We start from the raw sequence: 16,624 nt of genomic DNA on the forward strand, positions 1-16,624 counted from the left end.
TTCATGGCGAATCGGACTGAAGGAATCTAAAATTGGACCAGAAAATGAGTTCACCGAGTGCATTTGGAATGTTTTCTTCCAGCAAAATGACATGGATCCATGTAGGACATTTTCCATACAGTAAAACGGAATGAGGTATCCTGAGGAAATGTACTCAAGGTTTATGAAGTAATGAACACCGTTTGACACAATTTAACATGTAGGAAAATTGGGACAAGAATACGGTGTTAAAATGGAGTCGTTGAAATGCGAAGGTATCTGCATGAAATTGACCATAATGAACTAAATGAGAAAATAGATGGTGATAGCGGACATTTAAGACAATAATGCATGACTCTTACCAAAACCTTCATCACGATGAGGACAAACGGATCAAAGGGGAGATGGGCATACGATGGATAACAGGAACGTTTAGGACAGTATTACATCGAAAGCAGAAACGTGTCAGATTCCAAAGGTTAGGTGTAGTCAGAAGAGAGGGACATTCATAACTCAGCAAAGCTGGAGCAAACATAATCATGGAGGAGATAAAAAAACTGAGTGAAATCTAGAGGAGAACAATAAGAGGAACCAGCTTTTGTTAACTACATTTTAAGCCACAGAGAATCAAATAAATAAGTGGCCATACAGTCACTGAAATAGGGGCAGTGATTATGGGGAACAAGTAAATGACAGAGTATTTGAACAGATAATTTGCAATGGTCTTTACAGCAGAGGATGCTATAAGCATCCCAAAAATAATAACACTACGTTTCTGCGTTAGATGAATTAAATACAGTCACAATTGCTACATTGTTACTTTTAAGCATACCAGATGTGTTTGAAAACTGATAAGCTCATTGGGCATAATGGTTTGTACACCAGAGTCTCAAAGCATTTAGCTGCAGTTATAGTAGACGCAATGTTAGCCGTGCTTCAAAGCGCCATGAATTCATGACATTTCTCAAAAGATTGGAAAACTGCCAATGTGGTACAATTGTGCAAAAAAGGACAGGGTAACATGCAGGGAACCAAAGTCCAAATCGTCCAATTTCTGTCATTTGGAAAAAGTTACAATGAACTTTTATGAGAGTTTAAAGTACTTTTAGAAAGACACGATATGACCAGAATCGTTTGATGAATGGACAAACATGTCTGACAAACGAATCAGGGTTTTATTTTTGAGGAAATTTCAGCCACAGTAGATAGAAGAGAAATATTCGATGCTGTATATTTGTATTTTCGAAAGACATTTCGTAACGTGCCATACAAAATGCTACTAAGGAACGTAGGAGCCATTATGTTAGAGGCAATGGTCTGGCAGAGATAGAGAACTGTATAATTAACAGGTTTAACTAATGTTGAAGTTCGACTAAAACAAAAAGAAACTTTTTATGGTAATAAGGAGGTAATGATGACGTTGGAGGGCAGTAACCTATGGAGAACAACAGGAATCAATGTTGGGACCCAGCTGTTCACAATAGATGTTAATAATTTGTAGTAAGGGGCACGGATTCCTGTAGCCAAATTTGCCAAACTTGACACAATGGTGTGATGGAAGGCAGGTTGTAAGGATGATCTAGATATTTTAAAGAATGACATTGACGGATTCACTGAGTGGGCAAAAAAAAACAAATTGAATTCAACGTGAGAAAATATGAGATTGTTCATTTTGGAATAAAGGCTGAGAATGCAGATTATTGTTTAATTTGGGAGGCTGCGGAAATTAGTCGCAAATTTGAGTTGCAGGTTCGTTTTCGTGAAAGCCAGCGTCGCATGCGGCAGCAGAAGGCAACAGAGAAGGAAAATTGAATGCTGGTTCTTACTTCGAGTAGTGGATTACAAAAGAACAAAATGATGCAAGAGTATAAAGTACTAGTAAAAACACCATTAGGTTATAGTGTCTGCATGTGTTGGTGGATGATTTACTTAATAAGTTAGTAATATAATTTATGGAAGGAAATCTGCCATTCATACATTGCCTGGCTAACACGTGTCTGCAGATGCACAGATGGACAGCAATCCACTTCATTTAAGGACAATACAGAAGGACAGGCAGTATTGACCCACCCAACCGCACTGAAGAATGGAGATGAACTTTGAGGAAGCAGTGTGCCCTCCATAGCCTTTATACAACAGAAGTTGCTCAGGTAGAAATCTGCAGCATTGCTCGCAAGCTTCCCAATGTGATCGGTTACCAGAATCAAATGTATGTATTTGTAAGCAAGCTAAACGCCGCAGAACCTTAATTTATCAATACCATTATCATTCGGATAAATTTTGGATATCATTCGGATAGACACTCACCTTGAGAAACACATTGCCGTGCACCGCAAAACACTAAAAAAAAAGACACGCCAGTTAATATAATGAACACAAACACGTTTATGATTTAATCTACAAATGAATAACATATGGCGCAAGGGAGACTATTAGGCCTATTGCATTTTTATCGTTCCTTTGTTAGATGCAATCGTCTATTCGTATTCCATGCCCTTTCCAAGGAGCCACTTTCTGCTTCATTCACTATGTTTCCAGTATTAGGTTAAAACTTTTCATTGAATGTATTTCTACCTCCCTTTCAGGCAGTGGATTCTAAATATTTCTACGTTGAACAAGAGTGTTTTTTTCACGGCTTTCCTCGTTTTTATTTTATTTGTCGCTTTCAATTTAAGTCCTCTGTTTCTGCAGTCTACTACTCCAGGGATATATTGAACTCAATCGAAACTCTGCCAGATGCTGGAGAGCTCTGTAAAATCATTTTGTCTTTCTCTTCTCTAAGGAAATATGCACCAGCCTCTTCACTCTACCCACATGGCTGAAAGGTATAATATTTGGGGGTATACCAATACATGTGAAAAAAGGGAGACGGGAATGAAGAACAGGGGAAGTAACTCTGCATTTGAAAGCCAATAGTCGTTTAAGATTTTTTTTTGAAATTGATACTAGATCAATTCAGAACTGGGAATCGGGTGCTGATTTACTTTTGTGAACAAATTGCACATATTATACTGCAGTAAAATTTGTAGATGACGCGAAGACAGGTAGGAAAGCAAGTTGCAATGCGGACAGAAGATGCTCACAAATGGATGTAAATATTCTAAGCGAGTGGGTCAATATTTTGCTTACAGTTTTACTGTGACAGGTGTCAGCTTATCAATTCTAATCAGAAGAATAAAATAGAACAACTCATTATTTAAATGGAGAGGAACACCTGCATCCTGGGGAATGTGCACAGTCATGGTTCCCTTGGTAAAAGACATAATGCATCACAGGCTGATAGCAGAAATTTCACTCAATTTATTCCAGTGAAGAATGACTTGTCTCATCAAGAGGGGTACTGGTGATTAGGCCTCTCCTCGCTGATGTTCAAACGAGTGTGAGGATATCTAATTGAGGTGAATAATTAGCGAAAGGGGATATTTCCTCTTGTGGGACATTGTAGAAGGAGATGTTATTGTTTTAGGTTAAGTATTGGAAGATTTCAAACAGAATTGAAGATCAACTACTTCACTTAAAAGTTTGTGATTTCATGGATTCTCCCCCCTAATCCCACAGCCCCCGCCCCTCCTCCGCTACCGGCGTGACCCTGGAGTCAGCGCAATGGACGCTGGGACATTACATAATGCAAGCAGGAGATCGATAGGCTTTTAAGTAATAGCAGGATGAATGTATGTGGGGAGGAGCCAGAAAATGACATAGAAAAAAAAGGCAAGAGTAGGCCATTCTACCCTTTGCGCCTGCTCAACATTCATTGTTATCATGGCTGATTATAAAATTCAGTCTCCTGATCCTGTTTTCCCCTCTACACTTTGATTTCTTTAGCCGCAAGATTTGCATCTAACTTGGTTTCACAATCACACAATGTTTTTGCCTCAACTATTATCTGTGGATATGAGGCCGAGATAAGGTCGGTCCTCATCGTATGGAGAGGCTGAGCAGGCTCCGCTGACTGAATGGCTTATTTCTGTTTCCAAATCCACAACTTTACGTGCTTTTTTTTATGGGCTGCCAAATAGTTTGGTTGCTTCATGGAGAATCGGACTGAAGGAAGCCAAAATCGGACAAGAAAATAAATTCATGGAGTGCATTTGGAATGTTTACTTCCAGCAAAATGGCACAGATCCATGGAGGGCATTTTCCATGCAGTAAGACGGAATGGGGTAGGCTTAGGACATGTACTCAAGTTTTATGAAGTAATGAACACCGTTTGATACAATTTAAGATGTAGGAAAATTGGGACAAGAAGACAGTGTTAAAATGGAGTCGTTGAAATGCGAAGGTATCTGCATGAAATTGCCCATAATGAACTAAATGAGAAAATAGATGGTGATAGCGGACGTTTAAGACAATAATGCATGACTCTTACCGAAACCTTCATCATGATGAGGACAAACGAATCAAAGGGGAGATGGGCATACGATGGATAACAAGGACGTTTAGGACAGTATTACATCAAAACCAGAAACGTGTCAGATTCCAAAAGTTAGTTGTAATCAGAAGAGTGGCATATTCATAACTCAGCAAAGATGGAGCAAACTTAATCATGGGATAGAAACAACTGAGTGAAATCTAGATGAGAACAATAAGAGATACCAGCTTTTGTTATCTACATTTCAAGCTACAGAGAATCAAAACAATTAACTGGCCATCTAGTGACTGAAATAGCAGCAGTGATTATGGGGAATAAGGGACTTGCAGAGGATTTGAATAGGTAATTTGCAATGGTCTTTACAGCAGAGGATGCTATAAACATCCCAAAAGTAATAATACTATGTTTGTATGTTGGAGGAGGTAAACACGATCACAACTGCTACATTATTAGTTTTAAGCACACCAATTGGTTTAAAAGCTGATAATCCCATTGGACATAATGGTTTGTACCCCAGGATCTCAAAGCATGTAGCTGCAGGTATAGTGGTTGCATTGTTAGTCGTTTTTCATAGCTCCATGAACTTTTGAACGTTCTCAAAAGAGTTGGAAAACTGCCAATGTGATACCCATGTGCAAAAAGGACAGGGTAATATGCAGGGAACAGAAGTCGCAGTCGTCTAATTTCTGTCATTTAGAAAACGTTACAATGAACTATTATGAGCGTGTAAAGTGCTTTTAGAAAGACATGATATGACTAGAATCGTTTGATGAATGGAGAAACATTTCTGACGAACTAATCCTTTTTTTTAGGAAATTTCAGTCACAATAGATAGAAGATAAATATTCGATGTTGTATATTTGTATTTTCGAAAGACATTTGATAACGTGCCACATAAAAGGCTACTAAGGAAAATAGGAAGCTTTGTGTTAGAGGCAATAGTCTGGCAGATAGAGCATTGTATTATTAACAGGATTAACTAATGATTGAAGTTCAGTTAAATAATAAGAAACTTTGTGCATTAACAAGATGACATTGGAGGGCAGTAACCTATGGAGCACAACAGGAATCAATGTTCGGATCCAGCTCTTCACAATGCATGTTAATAATTTGTAGTAAGGAATGTAGCCAAATGTTCATGTAGCCAAATTTGCCAAATTTGACACAATGGTGTGATGGAAGGCAGGTTGTAAGGATGATATACAAGTTTTCAAGATGGTCATTGACTGATTATCTGAGTGGGTAGAAAAATAGCACATTGAATTCAACGTGAGAAAATATGAGATTTTTCATTTTGGAATAAAGATTGAGAAGGCAGATTATTGTTTCATTTGAGAGACTGTGGAAAGCTCTCGCACAAATAGACTTGCATGTCCACTTTCATGAAACCCGGAAAGCTAGCATGCAGCAGCAGAAGGAAACAGAGAAGGACAATTGAATGCTGGCTTTTACTTCGAGTAATGGACGACAAAAGAAGAAAATGTTACCAGTGTGTAAGGTACTAGTAAAAACACTATTAGATTATGGTGTCTACTTCTGGTGCATTTATTTGAAGAAGGACATATTTTTTACTGACGACAGGAAAGGAGAGGTCGCATGGAATGGTACCGAATTTGAGGAAGCATAGAACAGGTTGGGTCTGCATTTCTTGGGAGTTTTCCACTTACGGAAACGTATAGGGCCATAAGTTATAGTCGCAGAAAAAATAAATGTGTATGTCTGTGTGTGTTGGAGGGTGGAGTTAAGGCAGAGAGGGGTGATGGCTGATTCTTGGCAATTACTTCCCTCAATGAGTGGGTAATGTTTAGATCAATTAGCACGGCAAACTCTATTTCAAGGTTGAGATCAGTAACATTTTAACCAATTGGGGAAGAAAGGGTTTCAGTGACAGAATTGGAAAGTGGACTGAGTGAGTGTTCAAGCAGCCATCACCTTATTAAATAACGGAGCAGGATCGAGGTTCTGAATGGCCTCCTGCTGTTCCTATTTATTACCGGTTGTTTCTCTTCCTCTATATCCTGATATATGGGCAGTACTTGGAAACTGATCTTTCAGCAATGAAGTGAAGAAACGCTTGTCCACTCAAATAATATTCCAAGCTTGGAACTCTCGTTTTTAAATGGGGATATATGCGGAGGTGCAGGGGATAACTCGCCTATTGGCATGTCCAATCCTCCAACGTCGGTGCTGAGTAACTTACAGGGTGAGGGGATTGTTGGGGGCGGGGGGGGGGGGGGGGGTGAGAGGTATTTGTTCCAAGGGCGAGTTATCATATGTTTTGGTTCTTGTTCCTGTGAAATTATTATAAATCACAGGACTGGCAGCCAGTGGAACTTAAATTCAAATTCTTCATCTGAGAGTATTTATTAGTTTCAGCAATCGTGACCATGGAAGCTATCATTGTTTGCCATTAAATGGCCACCTACTTTACTAATGTCCTTTTGAAAGCCTGCCACCCCTACCCAGACTTGACTGCGTGTGATTCCAAATGCAACACATTGTGCTTGGCTTTGAAATGTTCAATTCAAGGGCAGTGGATATTGCTTTGCCAGTGAAACTCACATCCCACGAAAGAAAAACAAACGTTTTAAGAGGAGATTGCCGGATTAATGAGAAAAAATGCAGCATATATGAGTGAAATCGTGCCCACGAAGTTAGATCCCAAATCAGACATTTATCTCACTAAGTGGTGAAAGGTATTAAGGAGGTTTAGTGACTCCTTTTGCTACGTTCAGGAAAAAAAAGTTTGTTTTCGCTTAAAACAGAAATGTTATTGCATTCTCCAAAAAGTGGCAAACGTCCAATGAAGAGGCGTGTTTATTTCAGCAGACAGCCTTGTGAATTGGATAGTGCACTGGTAGACAATGTTCAATGCAGAGAGGTGTCAGCTGATGAACTTTGGGAGGAGAGCTGATGAGATGCAACACATGAAGACACCAAAGTATGAAAGGACACTGAGAAACACTGGTTAGGTACACAAAACACTGAAGAAAACAGGATTTTTTTGTCAACCATTCTTAATGGCATGGCAGAGATTATTTTAAATTCCTGTGACCCTTCGTGGATGTTCCTCTTTCTACAATACGCACAAACTAGTAATTTGAAAGTGGTGAGTCATATTTCTCCACTCTACCACTGTAGGAATTATTAATTCAACCAGGAGTATTAGCTGCACAGACCAAAAAAAAAATCACAAGCATAGCAACACGAAATAAATCGGGATGTAGGAGGCTGCAGATTATGAAGACAATAATGTATTAAATCAGATGAAATTTGGCAGTATCGAGGAGGATTGCAATATATTTTAACTGACGACAGTTTTATTTTTTATCAACTCAAACCAGCTTCCATTCAACAAAAAAGGGGAACTGTGATTCAGAAAAAAAAATGCACCATTCTAGACCCATTACTCGCTGACTGTGGTAAAACAAAAAAATTCCCCTCTGAGATGGCTGTGCCTTGTGGTCTCAGGAAGCCTCTGATTCACAACTGTTCCCCCTTCCTCCGCACCGGCACCCCAACCCTTGCAACAGAAACCACTTCCCTTAACTGTTCCTTGTTTGAGTGTTCTTATTAAGTGGGTTGTTGAATTGAGGGTACTGGTTCTGACACGATCTTTGCCCTCTCACCACTCAAGATTATTTCCTAATATGGAAAATAATTAATTGAAACAAATCAGAACAGTTGTTGGATATTTCCTTCCGTGGATTTGAACACTGAACTGTTAGATTGCGCCAGATCATTGGTTCCCATTTTAATGTACTTCTTAGAATTTCAATGTTGGTAATATATTAAGTATGCTTCTGGCAGAGCAGCACGCTCAAATTCCCTCCTTAGATAATATTCGGCAAAAAAAATTACCAGTTCCAAATTCACCCGAAGTGTGATCAAAGCATGTAAAAAAGGAAATGTCAGAATATAATTAATTATCTACTTTGCCGATTAATTTGTCGTGTTGTGTTCACGAAACAGAGATAGGAGAGTGCATTGGACGTTTATTTCGAAGAGCCAGCGGATGTTTAAATAGGCTGAATAGTTGCCTACTGCGCCGTTATGTTGCATGATTTTCATGAAACCTGTTTTATTGTGACCCCCCTCTGTAAACAATGCCTCAACTCCATGACATGACCTTAAAGGTTTGTATCATTTCATGAGGATGCAGGCGGCTCTTTAATGTCAGCATATTTGCGGGAATTAGATGCTGCAAATAGGAAGAAACATTTCCCCTTAGTGGAAAAAAAAACTTAGGACCGTAGATTTGTGGCAAGGGGTAGGAGACTGAGAGGGATTTGGGTGGGGCTGGGGCTGGGGCGGGGGGGGGGGGGGGCGGTGGGGGGGGGGGGGCGTCGGTGTGGGGAACTGCTTGACTAGAGTGTGATGAGAATTTGGAACTCAATGCTTGCAAGGGTGGAAGAGGCGGTAGCCCTCAAAACCTTTCAGGAACATTTAGATGAGCCCTTGAAACACCTTTGCATAGAAGGCTACAGACCAATGACTGGTTAGCGGGATGATTTGACTGAAGGCCGAAGTAGACCGAATCGTTCAAAAGGCCTAATTCTCTGCTGAAAATCTGTGTAAGTCTCCTTGAACTAATCGGTGAGAGGATAGTTAACAGACAGTTACATTGCTGTGTGTGTGTGTGTGTGTGTGTGTGTGTGTGTGTGGCGTCACTCGTGGGCCAGGCCACTGCAGGCAGGGAAGGTACATTAATATTTCGAGGCGATGGCTGTGAACCAGGACGACATGAGGTGATTATGTCATGTGATGCGGCAAGTGATGACAGTGTCATGACTGAGAATCTTGAAATATTCAGCTGCCAGAGTGGGCTGTGAGCCAATGCCACATAAAGACTTAGGGTAGCCCTCTGGATAACTAGACCAATAAAACTAGCAACATGCAAATCACTCCCCCCCCCCCCCCCACCACCACAGCGCACACACACACACACACACACACACATACACGCACGCCTGAAGCTCCCAAGTGAAGAGAAAAACTCGTGTCACAGGCTCTTGAAGGAAAGCACAATTCTGCACTTAAGCGACTAATTTAGGCCAGATTATGGAATGGAAAGAGTTTGGTACGTTATGTATCAGCAGCCTTGTGGCACAGCAGCAGAAAAAAAAAATGGCTTCTACTCCAAAGAGATAAGGGTGACGTATAACAGTAACTAGGTGTTCCTGCAACTATACAAGGTACCACTGAAGCCATATTTGGAATACTGTACAGATTTGTAACCCTTGTTTACGGAAATATATGTTATCATTAGTGGCTGTACAGGAGAGGTTCACTCGGATAATCCCAGCTATGCAGGTATTGTAGTAGTAGGGTAACTTAAACAGGTTGGGTCTGTTCTCCTTGGAATTCAGAAGAATGAGAGATGCTATGGTTGAAACATAAAGGATTTTTTGGGTGATAAACAGGGTAAATGTTCAGAGGATGGGAGAGTTTAGGATCAGAGCGCACAGTCAAAGAATGCGGATGTGCTCATGTAAAAGGATTTAAGGAAGAATTTCCTCTTTCAACGAATGGGTGAACTTTGGATTTTTTTTAAATCACCGGAAGCTGTCAAGGTTGTGTCGTTGACTATGTTAAAGACTGAGATTGACAGGATTGTAATCAGTCAGACAATTAAGGGTAAACAGAGTGAAGTTAGGAAAGTGGCCTGAGTGAGCGGTGGATAAGCTGTGATCGTCTCAAATGGCGGATCAGGCTCGAGAGTATGAAAGGCCTACTTCTGTTCCACTTTTTACGGTCTTACTCATGTCCTACTCCAATCCGTGAAGGCCGCAGAAGGCGGGCCGCGGGAGGAGGGGTGTGGGGCGGTGGGGGGTGTTCTTCATTAGTTTGTAAATCCTTCCTATTTGCCGAACAGCAGGCGGGAAGAATGGACGAGCGTCCCTGATGAACCGTACTGAAAAACGCAATGGCAATCTTCCCAAGTATTTTGTCAAGGGTAACCACAGTTCCATCCACTGTAAATCTGTGGTTGCTAATAGTTTTAGGACATGGTCTGTGAAGGAGGAGGGAAGCATTAGCTGCACAAGTGGGGGAAACATAAAGGATTAAGTAGACAGCCCTGTCGCAACTTCCTTGCTGAATGAATGGAAATGTGAATGTTGGAAATTGGGAATTAAAAAGAAAGATTGAGAGCTAAGTTCTGAGCACAATAGGCACCTCCACAACACTGTTTACTGAAGGTGTATATCAGGATATATGATGTGTCAATGCTCAGGTCCGGTAGAGTAATGGAGGGCTTGGAGTTAATATAACTTCCTATATCTGATTTCTGTCATATTCATCCATTGGAATAGTTCTGATCTGTGAAAAACGCCTTGCTCATACACAAATCGCAGAAATATCCTTAATTGATGATACCATACGAAAAAGCAACTGGCAAGCAAGCAGGCATTCCTGAAATCCCCAACCATAAATAAGTTATTAATAATTGGGCGTTACAGAGCAGCACAAACCAAATAAACCTCAGTTCAAAGAAAGAGGAACATAGCAAAAAAAAAGTAATGTGGAAAAAGACTCATGAGCAAAATTACATGCACCTAGAAAAACTGAAGACTATTTATAGATAAAATAAGAAATCCCCTCCACATAGCATATGCGGCAAAATCTGGTGAAGATGCTGATTCGCAACCCAATGAACGCCCTTCACTATTCCCTTTCTATGACTGAGTGTAGTCATTGAGTAAATTGCTTGCTCGGCTGGCGAGAATGATAATGAAATAACTTCACCCTGTTACCGGCCATGTCCCAGTCCGAGCATGAATAGGTGCTATAGTGCTATGTCATAGCAATTGGCCCATTATGCCTGATGTGGGTTCAGACACCGGCGCTGATGGGAATCGCCTGATTAATGTCAGGGAACTGGGCAAGAGGATAACGGTGATCATTGGCCTCAACTTTAAAGGACAGATTACATCTTCATTATAAGCACTAAGTGGAACCGATGCATCAGCATTTAACTGCATTCAGACAACTAGACATGTAGGACCCACACAAAGAACGGGGAGAAAGTGAAACATTTTAACAAATGGAATTGTCAACGCCAATAGATTAGATGCATTTAAGGCGGACAATCGTTGTGAGTCTGAGGCAGACGTAATGTGAAGTTCTGGTGGTTAGTTTGGATCAAGCACAGTGCGAAATATAGCAGGAGCCGACTGGAATGAGCGTCGTATTCTTTGTTAAAAGTATAATGCAAGTCCAATTGATCTCAGGATGTAACGTATAATCACAGACAGGCGGATAAATAGATGCACACACGCACAAACTCGCGCAGCCAGATGCACATAAAATAGAAACTCACGCGCGCGTACACTCTCTCTCTCTTCCTCGCTTTGTCTCTGCCTGGCTCTTCCTTTCTCTCTTCCTTTCCCCTCTGCCTCATTCGGTCAATTCACTCTCGAACAAAAAAAAGCGAGTTTCAATATTTCATTCTATCCTGTAATAATTCAGCACTGCCCATTATTTGCCTCGACAGTTTAATAATTCCAAACGCCTCTCATCAACCTGTTGATATCTTTAAATAAATGATTTAATGAAGCTTTTATAGAACCAGAATCAGTGCCCATCTCTTGTTAGCATCAATTAGTTCACATCATCGTGCGCAACCTATTTGATTTGAAGATGTGTTGAACTCACCAAAAAGGAGTAGTAAGACTTTTATATCTGTCATTCCAGATGAGCTCAGGACACACAAGAGTTGGAGTGATAAGCGACTGGGTTTCTTGCTCCAGCTGGCAGTAATTCAAATCAGACTAGTTTGACTGAAGCGGAAGCATGGAGGAAATCAGCTCATTCCTCATAGTTAAAGCAACAACGTAGACGTTAATACGTCAGAGGCTAAAATCTGGATAAGTGCTTTGGCAGCTTAAACGTAGCCATCTATCATTGTTAGACCACAATAATATCACATGGCGAAGCTTCGTGAGCATTAGTGCAACAAAAATAACAGAGTAAAGTGTGTTTCGAGCTTATCATTGTGATGATACTGTGGTATTTAGATAGATTTTACATTCAACGTGGAAGAGCTTTAAGATACATTGCTGTGTTACAAGAGTCAATTTGTTTGGAAAAATATGCATCATAAATGCTGTGAATGCATGGAAGCGACTGATTTCAACGAGGAATGTGTGATTTTGTAGAGTTATTTGATCCTGTATTTTCTTACATACTGCTGGGATTTTCGATTAATGCGAGGAGCGAAGCTTTATGGAAAGAAGTTTCATTTGCATTTTACAATGTGGAGCATTTTTGATGTCTTAAGTTGTTGAAGTCTCTCTCTCTCTCTGTCTCTCTTCCACCCACCCCCTCCCGATCTCTCCCTCCCTCTCTTTCTTTCTCCTCTCTCTCCCCCTCTCTCCCTCTCTTTCTCCCGCTCTGTCTCTGTCTCTTATTCATCTGTTTCTTTCTTCCTTGCCATGACTCTGTCTGTCTCATGTGACATGTTTTTTGAAAGCTCCAAGGCTGTTCACCTAAGTCAAAGCTCGTATGCCTCTGGCTAAATAATTATAAGTAGTGTCCTAACTCTAAAGAGGAATGTTGCTGTATTGGAGCTAATAGTGAGAGTTTCGCAGTTTTTTTTTTATCTTGTCATGTTTAAGTATTGTTCAAATGTTAAAAGTTAAACCAATTAGTTTGTTATGGTTAAATTAAGTTTTTCAGAACAATCACGCCTGCAGTCGAACATCATATCCTTACACTAATGGGGCCAAATTCATTTTCCTAATATGCCTTGGTGATTCTGATTTGGAACCTTAACATTCTGTATATTTTGATTTCCAATTTGTATCTGTGTGTGTATGTGTGTGTGTGTGTGTGTGTGTGTCTGTCTGTGATTGTGTTTGTGTGTGTGTGTATCTGTAGATTTCAGTCTGTGGCTGCGTAAATTTGCTCGTTTGTGTATCTCTATGCGTGTCTGTTGAGCTCTGCCTGCATGGGTTTTTGTTTTGTGCCTGTGCGTGAGTCTGTATGTGCCTGATTCTGTGTGTGTTTGAGTAGTCCATGCTTGGTTGCATTTAGGTATTTCTGTATTTGTTAGTGTGCTTCTCCGTGTGTGTGTTTGTGGTTAAAACATTTGTTCTAACAATGGTCAGTAAATCTAGTCCTGAGAACTAATCTGCTTCCACGTCAATACCCTGGGGGTCAGAATAGAGTATTTCAATCACTTGCACAAGGCAAAACTATGCATCAACAAAACAATTGAACGAAAACCTAAAGAAGAGTGTTTCCTATTGCACTGATACTTGTTCTACTGTTACTTATCTGGGACCTGGTCCTGGAAATTGAGACTACGAGTCTGGAATCCATGCTGTCTCTGCCCAGAACAGACAAATCAGTCTCAGTCCACGGCTCAACGCTACAGCCTTGCAGAATTATTTCTTTCCCGCATCAATCAAACTTCCCATCTAAAATACTCAATGTTTCCACTTCTGGCACCCACCCATGAAAGTAATTTCGCATAATTTTCACTCACTGCCGAAGAAAAATTCCTTCTTACTTGCTGCACAAAACCATCAATCCAACCAATCCTTGTTCCATTCGTTAGTGAGAATAATTCTTCCTTGTTGACTTCATTGAAAAATATAACCATCTTGTCCAGCTGTATCAAACTCCCCTGAACCTCTTACGAAGTGTCATCTAGACTCGAAACTTTGGTTCTATTCCGTCCCCAAAGATGTTTTCAGATCTGCTAATATTTTTTAGGATTTTTCTTTTGGTCCCTTCAACCTTCCTCGCTTCAAGGCGAACATCCCCGGCTTCTCTGATCCTAACGTTGTAACTGAAACAGCCTCATCACTGCAACCAATTTGTTAAACGTCTATTCTAATATTTTCCTCTGCACTTCGTTTCAAATCTTGTTGGTAATCACTTCTGTGAATGTCTCAGTGATCGTGATTTTTTTTTGTTTTCACAATGATTTATAAATGCATGTTGTTGTCGTGGACAATTATTCAGCCACACATACTATATATTATGCAGTGTTACTGCTCAACTGAGCAGTTAGATTTACTCTCCAAATCCAAAACTCAACAAGAGGAATAAAAATTGTACCCTAATATAATTTCTCTGAGCTGTCTCTCCCCTAATGCATGTATTTTAATCTAACCAGGGAACTTTAGTCTTTGAATTTAATCATATTTGATTTACATTGACTTTTTTTTTACTACACTCCTTTCAATTGGAAGTTCTCGTCTCTCCCTTCCTTCAGGTGAAATTTGAGCTGTCAGTTATATATTGGAGATCCCAAACTAAGTCGCATTAAGCTGTGCTGTTCCAGCTGAACGCGCTATCATCATCATTTCATTGACTATTCACTGTCCAATGTTGGAAATTTGACATTTTGGTGTCGAAAAGTTCACATTAATATTTCAATCTTGAGTTACACAAAAAAAAAACAACCATACTTCTTTAACTGAGGTGACCAGCTCACTTCCTTCCTGTCTCGGTCTCCTCGCTTATTCAACGTTTCCTTGGATGAAACTTTGAGTCTTGACAGAAAAGGCGCAGCTGTTGTTCCTTCCAGCTCTGATATCTCTAAGTGTCTTCAAATTGAACCATGGAGACAGGCACCGTGTTACTGCTGTTTTATGAGTCGTAAGAGAATCTTTATCAATGAGCCACAATCCATTGTCTGTGCTGTGACTGAACCGGCAATGAACAGGCAAAGAGATAATGGGAGGACGAGGAGAGATAGATGGAGAAAAAAGAGGCAAAGAGAGAGCGGAAAACAGATTGAGAACGGTAGAAAGAGAGAGAGAGAGGGAGATAGATAGATAGATAGATAGATAGATCGATAGATAGATAGATAGATAGATAGATAGATAGATAGATAGATAGATAGATAGATAGATAGATCGATAGATAGATAGAGATGGAGAGAGACACAGACACATACATACAGAGAGAGAGGGAGAGAGAGTAATTTCACTTATTTCAGTGGGTTGAAACAACACCGAGTTTTCTGTGGAACATATTATGTCGGATTGTGGGTACAGAAATTTGACTGTTAATTTCTGTATCAGCAACAGTGAGGGAGATTTTTTTTTCTCACTTTTGCAAGAGTTCAGAAGTTTCAGGGCAGGAAGCAGAGAGAATTTCTGACGTTGCGCGTGAACTCCTGCTCCTTGTTCGATACTGTTGATAAGTGGATTTGCACTGAGGTCAGCCCCAGCTTGCAATTTGTTGAGATCCCACACTCAAACATCAACATCTAATGATGTGGGATGCTGAAGGGCGGAGCGGGTGTACATCTCCTGGCGTGAAGGAGAGTCTTCAGGCGGATTGAAGAGAACTAAAGGAGATGCGGCATATTAGTAATCATTGAATACTGTTGTAAATAGATATTGTTCCCGTTTAAAAGTGGGTACTGTGCTGACTGCTGGGGGTAGGCTTCTTAATTACGAAAACCGCAACTCTGCCTAACTGGCCCTTCTTTCCAATGTATTGCAACAGTTGCTGTTCTCGACAATGGAACCTAATTACTTTCTTTAGCTTATTTTACAATCCAATTAGAAAACCACACCAAATTGCAGGTATTTTGTGGTGTTTCTGCCTGTGTGTAGCCAGAACAAAGAAAGCTTTATGTTCAATAATTCGCACATGCTGCAGATCTCAGAATTTGATTCAAATTAAAACACAAAATGCAGTCCAAAGATGTACTGGTTACGTGAATTGGTCACGCCAAATTCTCCCTCAGTGTACCCGAACAGGCACCAGAGTGTGGTGACTTGCGAATCTTCACAGCAACTTCTTTGCATTGTGAATGTAAGCCTACTTGTGAATAATAAATCGAATTTGTTTTACTTTATTTTCATTGTGTCATCCTGTCGTTAGACATGAGCAAAGTTGCACAGTTAATGTCTCAGATAAAAAAAAATGTTTTTCGTGCTATCCCGTCAAAGGCCGTCAGTACAAGTAAAAGATGGGGAAATGCAGAGTGCATCGAATCCCGTTCCACATCACCCACACCCGCACATGGACACACAATATGTCCATTGGAATGATTCCAGCTTGCAGGTGCAGCAGGTGGTCAGGAAGGCGAATGGGATGCGGGCCTTCATAGCGAGGGGGATTGAATATAAAAGTAGGGAGGTCTTGCTGCAGCTGTATAGGGCATTGGTGAGGCCGCAGCTGGAGTACTGTATGCACTTTTGGGCGCCGCACCTGCGCAAAGGTATTTTGGCCTTGGAGGGAGTGCAGAGGAGGTTTACTAGGCTGATATCGGAGTTGAGGGGGTTGAGCTATGAGGAGAGGCTG

The sequence above is a fragment of the Carcharhinus amblyrhynchos genome, chromosome 7 (genome assembly GCF_965287045.1).
Source record: "Carcharhinus amblyrhynchos chromosome 7, sCarAmb.v2.hapA, whole genome shotgun sequence".
Lineage (NCBI taxonomy): Eukaryota > Metazoa > Chordata > Chondrichthyes > Carcharhiniformes > Carcharhinidae > Carcharhinus > Carcharhinus amblyrhynchos.